At 43.2% G+C, this 6484-nt stretch overlaps 1 pseudogene across 1 annotated transcript; it reads left to right on the top strand.

The window, feature by feature from the left end:
* Positions 1–990: 990 nt before the first annotated feature.
* On the top strand, positions 991–4802 carry LOC125528878 (subtilisin-like protease SBT3.10; annotated as a pseudogene). The gene is made up of 10 exons (XR_015610360.1): positions 991–1242; positions 1334–1425; positions 1526–1623; positions 1791–1955; positions 2050–2662; positions 3110–3177; positions 3273–3539; positions 3644–3761; positions 3893–4064; positions 4148–4802. The product of XR_015610360.1 is annotated as a subtilisin-like protease SBT3.10 (transcript).
* The last annotated feature ends 1682 nt before the right edge of the window (positions 4803–6484 follow it).

Raw genomic sequence — 6484 nt, 5'->3', positions numbered from 1 at the left:
GCGTTGGAAATTGACTAAGTCTGGAGTATTCACGGTTAAATCAATGTATATTGATGTTATTAATTCGAACTCCATTCCTACGTCTAAGCATGTTTGGGATGTCAAAGTTCCTTTGAAAATAAAAGTGTTTATGTGGTTTGTCCATAAACAAGTTATTTTAACTAAGGACAACTTGATAAAGCGTAATTGGACAGGACCTACTAGGTGTAGTTTCTGCGATCGGGATGAGACTATCAAACACCTCTTTTTTGATTGCCCGTTGGCCAAGGTAGTTTGGCAGACAGTCCACATTGCTTTTAATATCAATCCACCGAATTCTGTTAATGCGTTATTTGGGACTTGGCTTAATGGGATCGAGCCTGGTTTAGCGAGACATATTCGGGTTGGAGTTTGTGCTTTGCTGTGGACTATCTGGGCTTGCAGAAATGATTTGGTCTTTAACAGAATATCATATATACATTTTTTGCAGGTCATATTCCAAACTACGGCACTGATCCGTTCGTGGTCGCTACTCACCCAGACGGAGGCCAGGGAGCATTTGGTTACTGGATCTTTCCGCTGGGAGATGGTACCTCGGGATATCTTCAACCGGTTTGGATAACGGTCATGTAATAGGATAGGTACTTAGTTTCCCTGTCTAATTTGAGCCGGCCGGTTGTGGCATCTTGTCCTGGCTAGTTGGTGTTTCTAGCCTTTATTTGGCTCTGTGTGAGCTTTCTGTACTTTTTTTTACTTTTGGAGACCTTTGGAATCATGTTGGTACTTCTTTATTTGGTTATTAACATGGCCGTATGCATCGTTCTGATGCAGAGGTGGGGGAATCCCCCTTTTCGAAAAAAAGGTCATTACGTCAGACACCAGAATATTTATATCCGGTTAGCTGTTTAATCCTGGCGGACCTGATCAAAGCACGGTGCTTCTTCTATGATGGAAAAGGCACGGTGCTTTGTATACAGACAAGGATCTATATATGGTCTTCCGTTCGGACGTGTGTGTCACCTAGCAAGTAGCAACACAAACAATCCCTTAAAAGGGAAGGAAACAGCTCGCAGACAAATTCGTCTGAACTGTTCTTGTGCCTCCATGCTTGTTCTTGTTCCTGGCTGCTATATATACACACAGGGAGAAGCGATCGAGGGAACACTCTTCTCGAAGCCAGATATGGATTCCAGAACAGCATTCTGCGGCGCTCTGCTACTGCTGGTGACGCTGCTGCCTCTTTCAGCCAGCGCGCCGAGCAAAGTAAGATCCATGCTCGATTCCTCTTCGCACAGCATTTATCTTATCTTCTTTCCCATCTTTTACTGAGAACATTTTCTTGTTGAAATTTCAGCTCTACATTGTGTATATGAGGGAGAAGAAACATGATGACCCGTCCGTGGTCATCGCGTCGCACCATGACATGCTAATATCTGTTTTTGGGAGGTACTACTGGCTATGAGTTTCATGTCGCATCATAGATGTGTTAGCAGGAAACAGTCGTGATTTGCTCACCTCCCTTTTGTTTTATTATTACTTGAAACAGCAAGGATGAAGCCGTGAGGTCGATAGTTTACAGTTACAAGCATGGATTTTCTGGGTTTGCGGCTATGCTAACAAAATCTCAAGCTGTGGCAATCGCAAGTAAGTAATTGTCAACCCTTTTTTTATAAGACGGGGTCATTGCAATTTACACAACCATATTTGTTTGGAGTATGATTATTAATTGTCAGTCCTGAGGTGCCATGAGCTTGCTATCTTTATATCAACTTGCATGATCGAAATGAACTAATCAACATATATGAATGTAGAATTTCCTGAAGTTGTCTCTGTGAAGCCTAATATTTTTCACAAAACGCACACAACTCGGAGCTGGGATTTCCTTGGCCTTGACTATAATCAACCGCCACAACAACCGGGGCTCCTCAAAAGAGCAAAGTATGGTGAAGATGTCATTGTGGGTGTGATCGATACAGGTTCGTAATCCCATCCTTAAGTTTAAACCCAAAACATGAGAAATCCCAAGACCAGGAATCAATTAACCCCATGGATGTAAATGCTTCTTTATAGGCATATGGCCTCAATCACGAAGCTTTGATGACAACGGCTATGGCCCGTGCCGGCACGGTGGAAAGGAAAATGCCAGAGTGGCCAGAAGTTCAACGCCACTGGTTGCAACAGAAAGATCATCGGTGCGCGGTGGTATGGCCGTGGCATCAGTGCCGAGTCACTAAAGATCGACTACAAGTCACCTAGGGACCTCAATGGCCATGGCACACACGTCGCCTCAACTATCGCCGGTGGGGAAGTGCAGGGCGTGAGCTATGGAGGCCTAGGCATTGGTGTGGCACGTGGCGGAGCACCACATGCACGACTTGGTATCTACAAGGTGTGCTGGGTGGATGAGGGTTGCCCTGACGCGGCGGTCCTTGCTGCCATCAATGACGCCATACATGATGGGGTTGACGTCTTGTCGCTCTCTGTTGGAGGGGTTGGTCAGGAGTACTCTGGGACGTTGCATGCTGTGCAAAGAGGGATCTCCGTCGTGTTCGCCGGAGGGAATGATGGCCCTGTGCCACAGACAGTGACGAATGCCGTGCCATGGGTTACGACGGTGGCCGCTAGCACGATTGACCGGTCTTTTCCGACCCTAATATTGCTTGGGAACAAAGAAAAGCTGATGGTACGTACCAAACAATTTCACTCCTTTGTTTTAAAAAAGTATGTAAATTATTTCTTATATTTTCCATCTCTTAAGAAATATTACAGGGAAGTATTACCTTGCCCTTCTCAAGGGATTGAAAAACCCCATGGAAAATATTAATAATGGATAAAAAAACAGGTGAAAAATGTTATTGGATAAGACGTGCTCCAATCCTGAAATAGTTCATATAAGATAGCATGAATGTGGAGGATTAGTCAATCTGGATTTTTTCCTACAATTTTACTAAATAATAACCTTTTGACTCTCTGAGCACGAAAGTGACGTTCAAACCAACCCGGGGAAAATAAATGGTTTGCTCCTCCTTGGAGCTTTACTTAAATCATTGCTGGTTCCACCAACTATATCGTATCTTGTAGCTTTCCTCAGTTAGCTTGTTCTTTAATTTGTGATCAATTTCAAACGCAGGGGCAATCTCTAAATTACAATGCAGCTATGAATAACAGCGGCTCTCAGGCCCTTGTTTTTGCTGGGAGGTAATGAAAGAAACCAGTCTCTTGACGACATTTGATTAATAGTAAATGCCGCGCTTTAGGACAAAACCATGTTCAATTTTAAAACTTTTGAGCAGCTGCGGCCCGGAATCACTGGCCTTGGGCAATGTCAAGGGCAAAATCATCCTTTGTTATGCACCAGAAGAGGCATCGCGGTGGTCGCCCCAGTTAATACTCCCTTATGCCATCAATTACACTATTGAGGCCGGTGCAAAGGGCCTCATCTTCGCACAATACACCGCCAACAATCTTGACAGCCTGGTCAGGTGCGAGGGATTTATGCCTTGCGCTCTGGTGGATTTCGAGATCGCACATCGAATTTCCTCCTACTGGGACATGACTGAGTGAGAATTTGTTGAATTGTTGGAAACTGCAGTGTGAAAATATTTGAACAGTCAGTTTGCCATCTCCTTATACAAGAACTAATTCATGTTTGTCATGTGTCTAGGAATCCGGTGGTGATGGTGGCTCCGGCTGTAAGTGTTGTTGGAAATGGGGTGTTGTCGCCGAGGGTCGCCTCGTTCTCCTCCAGAGGTCCAAGCCTATTGTTCCCTGGCATACTGAAGGTGTATATCATTATCAACTTAAGGCAAATAGTTGAATTTTTGTCACTGTTTGTTTGCTATCTAGCCTCTCTAGTTTTTCAGAATTAAAGACTTACATACCTAATTCATGATAAAAATTAATGTTTTGACAGCCCGACATTACTGCTCCTGGCGTCAACATATTGGCAGCGGTGCGCGGCTCCTACGTGTTCTATTCTGGGAGATCAATGGCGTGCCCACATGTCTCCGCAGTGACTGCGATGCTCAAGTCGGTTCACCCTCAGTGGTCACCTGCCATGATCAAATCGGCCATCGTCACCACAGGTAGGAAAGTAATAACCAAAATACGTCAAAATAACTCATTTGAATATATGACTAACTTGATGATTCCTTGGCATTGGTTGAAGCATCTGCGATCGATCGTTTTGGCATGCCAATCCAAGCAGAAGCAGTCCCAAGGAAACTGGCCGACCCCTTCGACTTTGGTGGTGGACACATTGACCCAAATAGAGCCGTTGACCCTGGCTTGGTTTACGACGTTGATGCAAGGGAGTACAACAAGTTTTTCAACTGCACCCTTGGATATTTAGGCGGCTGTGAGTCCTACTACCTCAATCTCAACCTCCCGTCAATTGCCGTGCCAGACCTCAAGGACCGTGTCATGCTTCGGCGCACCGTGACTAACATTGGGCCAGTGGAAGCAACATATCATTTAGTGGTTGAAGCTCCAGCGGGGATAGACGTGTCCGTAGAGCCATCTGTGATCAATTTCACCCAAAGCACTAGTAAAAGCGTGACGTTTATGGTGGCATTCACAACAAGGCAGAGAGTACAAGGAGGATACACTTTTGGGAGCTTGACATGGTCAGACGGAAGTACCCACTCAGTGAGAATTCCTATCGCGGTACGGACTGTGATACAAGACTTTGTTGCAGATACATCTTAAGCTCATATTCTTTGTATTATACACATAATTTATGTATTCATGTGGTTGGCATAAGAAAATGTAGAAGAAACACTTTAATTTTGTACATCATCACAGGAAATGTTATACTGGAATAAAATACGATTCTTTGCTAAGGAGAGGTTTATTCACAAACTTTTACGAAAAATGAATTAACGAGAAAACCACGGATCATATCGACATGAAATAGACTAAGGGAGAACGACGGATCAAATCTCCGGAACCTTTCTTTCTGGATGAAAACGTTTCTAAACTGGAAGTGAAAAGAAATAAACACGATCAAATTTTCTTAGCTGGGCCAAAAGCACCGAATTCATGAATGGCTGCTAATGTCCAAAATGCTCGTGTTAGTACATTGAAGTTAATTTAGATTTACATTGTAGTTTGCACGATTTCCTTTGTGATATCAAAAATTTTATGCCTTGTTGTCCTTGGGTCCAAACTTCAAGATCCTTATTTTTGCGTTTGTCAATTAATTGTTCTGATCGCCCATGTCCATTTTAATTCTATTGCTCCAGATAAGATTCTTTGGCGGGTGAAAAAAATAATCTAATACACATGAAAATTAGTTTAATAAAATTCGGTTTCACATTCCTTTTGTAATGATGGATTATCCCCCACCCTTACCTCGTCCTCGGTATGTCTCTTCCGATTTGAGTATCATTGACCTTAATGCCCCACTCCTCACGCTGGCTATGGAGGAGGTTGTGTGAGCCACCCGCGTGGGGATCCAAAGGTTGTCTCCCATCATCTCCTTCCGGCTATCAATTTCTCTTGGCGTTCTAAGTTCCACGAAATTTATGCCATATTATCCTGACACTTGACGGTCGACACCATCGCTAATCCTCGTCTAGGAGGGTTGTCGAGAGGTTGATTCTGCACACTAAGAGGGAGTTCCACCGCCATCAACTCTTTTCCTCTCATCTCCATCATGTTTCTTCCATCCATATGCAAGTAATCTGTTGTAGGCAGGTGGATGGGAATTTGACGATGCCAATCATATAGTAGTGCTAAGATTATAGGGTTTTGATACAACTTTGTTATGCTTAATGTCTACTAATAGGGCCCAAGTAATGTGGGATCATATATTAACCATATAAGTTTTCATGATGCCAATGTGTCTGGATTGTACCTGCAAGTGTGGTATGTACCTATTATAGCCTCAAAAGTGACCCCGAGGGTGACCGGGATATCAATGGGGAGTGTTGTGATTTGATGTTTCCATGTATTCACGAAGTGTTAATGTGTTGGTACGGTTGTCTCATGAAATGACGCCTTAATTACCCTTTGTTTAAACTATGATCACCGTGACATGGGAGGGTAGGACTATAGATGCCGGGCAAGCTCTTGTTCTTATAAATAAGCAAGTTCAACTACATACTAATACATGCCTACAAAAGTAGGAGAACATGAGCTTGGTTTTACATGCTTTGTTATGTGCACTATGATATGATTGATGATGTCTATGTAACGTCCCAATATCCATTCTCGGGCCTATGTTTTCCATAAATGTGTTTTCTCTTTAAATACTTGTTAGTTGGCTTTCTCAGTGAAAGAATTGAAAACCATGAGACGAGCTTAGAGAGGCGACCACATCACACTATGTCGGCTCGAATTACTGGATTTATATAATGTAATAGCTGGAGAAACGGATCAGCAAAACCAGTCTTTGCCCTTGTAAATTTATTTTTCGAAGAAAAAGTCTCTTGGAACTTTATTTGAAAACAGGCAAAGTTACATCTTTGAGTACATGCGATTATAGGAAAGTTGGCGGGTCTAT

Source organism: Triticum urartu, chromosome 7A, assembly GCF_056163025.1.
Source record: "Triticum urartu cultivar PI428250 chromosome 7A, HENAU_Tu73, whole genome shotgun sequence".
Lineage (NCBI taxonomy): Eukaryota > Viridiplantae > Streptophyta > Magnoliopsida > Poales > Poaceae > Triticum > Triticum urartu.
This window is presented reverse-complemented; position numbering and strand designations above follow the sequence as displayed.